This window comes from Anarhichas minor, unplaced genomic scaffold (assembly GCF_050575085.1).
Source record: "Anarhichas minor isolate MPS153535 unplaced genomic scaffold, ASM5057508v1 ptg000059l, whole genome shotgun sequence".
NCBI classification, from domain to species: Eukaryota; Metazoa; Chordata; class Actinopteri; order Perciformes; family Anarhichadidae; genus Anarhichas; species Anarhichas minor.
In genome coordinates, this window is record NW_027466505.1 from 699,325 (window position 1) to 703,695 (window position 4,371).

Below are 4,371 nucleotides of genomic sequence, written 5' to 3' on the forward strand. Positions count from 1 at the left end.
ATAGAAATTGTCAAATTTTTCTTTGGAATTAGGTGATTGGAGAATCATGCACTGTCCATGAAATCATTATTTTGTGTGCGTGGTTTAAGTTAGGGTGAAATCGTATACCCATAGATCTCCCCGCGTCGTCCATCGACTCCGCAGTTGAATAGATATCTAAGGCAAGGCACGGGCCAGCGCATGTCACTCAGCAGGTAAGGGGGTAATAACAACGATCATGAAATAGATGATCCTCCAATCGTCTAAAACTTTTTTTTTAATTTGTTGTGTTTGTTTGTCTTATGCCTGTGCTGATGTGTATTCAATTTAGAGACTGGGTTAGGGTTAGGGTTGGGTTGGGGTTAGGGTTGTTGAGCGTGGCCCTCCTAAGAGGGCCGCGAGGGGCACTGGCACAAGGGGGCTGTCCTTTAAAAAGGCTTTAATAAAAACCCGAAGGATAAAAAGCAATACAAACAATTTTATTAAAACCAGCTTGGCAGCAGAGCAACCGCCAGCGGGACAGGCGGAGAGGAAATGTTAAAAGAGGAAGGGGAATTAAAAAGCGGGCAAACATGGGGACAAAGGAATACAAAACACAATCATACACAACTCCCCAATGAATATATAAATAAAAAATATATAAATAAATTAATTTTATATATAAAAAAATAAATTAACATAAAATGTATATACACAAACACCACCTCAAAATTTTAGGGTTAGGGTTGGGTTGGGGTTTTGGGGAACAATGCTGTGAAAACAGCAAGGTCCCCCGATGCACGGTCCATCGCTGAGCTCCGACTCTGAGCCACCGGCGAGGCCACCATTACACCCTGGCCCCTCACACAGTTCGGTTTGTTCATTCTCCCACCGAGGTAAGTATCAATGTTCCACAAGCATCCACACACGCCCAAACATCCAACCGTTCCGTCCCGACATGTGAAAAAAATTGGTCATAGTGCGCTAAAATATCTGACTAATTGGTCTTGATATTGCGCTAAAAATTGTTATTATAAAAGCAGACTATATGGTCTTTACCCTGCGCTCATAGCAGACTGTATGGTCTTGGCCCTGCGCTCATAGCAGACTGTATGGTCGTAACCCTGCGCTCATAGCAGACTGTTTGGTCTTAGCCCTGCGCTCACGATTAAGCCTCTGTCGCAACGTTTCGGAGATGTTCCTCCTTCATCAGGCAACTGGCTTAATTTTCGCTCGTGAATTTCGTGACCGTTTTTTTGTCGCACTGTACCAAATTGCCTTATCCTACAGTGAGGTTATGTTTAGGGCAAAGGACAAGGGACAGAATACTTATAGAACTAACCCCAATACCTGCTTCTCCATTGAGGTTAGGGTTAGGGTTAGGGGTTAGGGTTAGGTAAAAACGTGACCACCTGGTGGAGGTCACGGGGGGCACGGGCGCAAGGGGAATATTTATCTAAAAAGATGTCACGTGTTCTTTTAAAACAGCATAAATATGCTTAAAAATCCCCCATAGCAAACAACCTTCTAAAAGAATCAGTTAAAAATGGGTAAAAGGTTTAAAAAGACATCAGAGCAGAGGCAAGGCAGGCAACAGGAGTCGACCATTAAAAGAAAGGGTTAGGGGTTAGGGGTTAGGGTTAGGGTTAGGGTTGGGTTAGGGTTAGGGTTAGGGTTAGGTTAGGTAAGGAGCGTGGCCCTCCTAAGAGGGCCACGAGGGGCACTGGCACAAGGGGGCTGTCCTTTAAAAAGGCTTTAATAAAACACCTAAAAAATAAAAAACAATCAAGACAATTTTATTAAAAACAGCCCGGCAGTAGAGCAACCAACAGCGGAACCGGCAGAGAGGAAATGTTAAAAAGGGAAGGGGAATTAAAAAACGGGCAAACATGGGGACAAAGGAATAAAAACCACAATCATACACAACAAATCCCCAATGAATATATAAATAAAATGTATAAATTAATTAATTTTATATAAAAAGATAAATTAACATATAAAGTGTATATACACAAACATCACCTCTAAAACTTTAAAAGGATAAATAGATAAATAAGTGCTTTTTTAAAAAAGAGAAAAAAGATAAATTAACATATAATAAATGTATATACACACACACACACACACCACCTCTAAAACTATAAAAACATAAATAAATACATAAGTACTTAAAAAGTGCATAAAAGTGAGATAATGTGTACAATTATGCCTAATACCCCCATCCCACGTCCGCCGTTGGATAAAAGAGTGGGCCTCGTCTGCCTGTGGGGAGAGGGGAGGACAAAGGGTGTGTCTCCACCAGGGGAAAGTTAAAATAGATAAATAAATTAAAAGATAAGATAAATAAACAGATAAATAAATAATTTAACAATAATATACAATTTAAAAAAGTTTAAAAGGGTGAATAAAACCATGCATAATATATTAAAACCACACGTGAGATAAATATAAATATATTAATAAATAAATAAATAAATACACACACACGTATATAAGGAAATCCCATGGTGGAGATATAATAGGGGGGGGGGGGAAAGTTTTTGAGAAAAGGCAAGGCAGGCGAGGCTCCAATAAAAACAGACTGGGAGTTAATATTTTTCATTAAGCCCATACGGGTCTATAGTTCCCAGTCTGTGGATCCATTTCCTCTCCGCTGCTTGCCGCTGCGCCCTGCTCCACTGCCCGCTGCTCTCCAGGCCCACACTCTGGAGACCGTGTGAGCCATGGAGTTTAAAATGTGCATATAGGACGCTCGTGCCATTCCCACTATTGATCATGTACAAGTGCTGTTTGACTCTGAGGTGCAACTCGTTCTTTGTCTCCCCCACGTATAGTTTGTGGCAGGCCCTGCATCTGAGAGCATAAACTACATTAGAGGCTGTGGATGGCAGGGCCTGCCCCAAGTTAAAACCGAGTCTGCTCTGGGGGTTAAAAACGTGGGGGAGACGCATAAAACCGATCTCCGAACCTCGAAGCGCCTCCCTCCTGGTCCCTTGCTTGTTAAGGTCAGTGTGGACCAGGATGTCTTTAAGATTTTTATTTCTACGAAAGGCGGAGATCACACGGCTATCCCCGAGGGCGGCACAATGTTCCCTCGTCCCCTGAAAATTGCTCTTGATAGTCCTCAGAAGGTTATGAGTAGCCTCTGAGAATGTTAAAATCAAGGGGACGAGGGACTGGGCAGGTGGTTGTGGGGTGCCAGTGCCACCTCTGAAGGTGTCGGCGACCTCCGCCTTAATCGTTCTCAGGAAGCGCTTCGAGTAACCCCTGAGTCTCAACGCGCCAAAAAGGGTGCTGGTTGCCTCCTCCACGTGGCCCGGGAGGGTACAGATCCTGTGGAACCGGATCAGCTGAGACTTGATGAGACCTCTGTAGGTGTGTTTGGGGTGATAGCTGGATTTATAGAGGAGGGCGTGGCGGTCTGTTTCCTTAAAATGGACTTTGGTGGCCAGGGTTTTGTTCTGGTCGCTGGATTCTTGGAAGAAGACCCTGGTGTCCAGGAACTCGACCGAAAGATGTTGAAGGTTATGTTTGAGTTTTATTTTCGGGTGATGTGCATTTAAAGTGTCCAAAAATGTGTGGAAGTGCTGTTCGGTGTGGTCCCAGAGGCCGAAGATGTCATCCAGGTACCGGAAGTAGAGGAGGGGTTTGTGCTGAAGTTTGAGAAAAGCCGTTCTCTCCCAATGGGCCAGGTAGATGTTAGCATACGCTGGAGAGTATTTCCGGCCCATTGCACACCCGCACAACTGGAGATAGTGTTTATTGTTAAATGTGAAGTCGTTCCGAGTCAAAGTGATGTTAAGGAGTTGAATAATTTCTTTGTCTGGTCTGTCTGGATCGGGGTATTTATTAAAAATGTCTTGAATGGCAATGAGGCCGAGTGGAGTTTCAATGTTGGTATACAGAGATTCAATGTCAATGGTAAAAAGAAAGGTATGACCGGGTACCTGGAAGTTTTTAATTTTATTGATGAAGTGATAAGTGTCCTGAAGATAACCGGGGTGAAGTTGAGAAAGCGGATTAATAAAGTGGTCAATATATTCTGTGATGTTGTAGGACTCGGAACCGCAATCGCTGACTATAGGACGGCCGACCGGAACCACAGAAGGGACCGTCCAGGTCTCCGGAGGCTTGTGTATCTTGGGGAGCAGGTAAAAGAGGCGAGGCCTGGGCTCATCAGGACCGTCCAGGTACTGTTTTTGTTTTGAATTGATGTATTGTTTGTCATGAAGGCTATGTGTGATGTCCCTAATAAGTTGTTGTGTTTCTAACTGTAATGATTGCGTGAGTGGTGCATAATATGTGTTGTTATTTAATTGTCTGTCTGCTTCTAATATGTAGTTGTGTCTGTCCTGTAAAACAATCTGGCCCCCTTTGTCAGCTGGTTTAATGACTATGTGTTTGTTATTACCC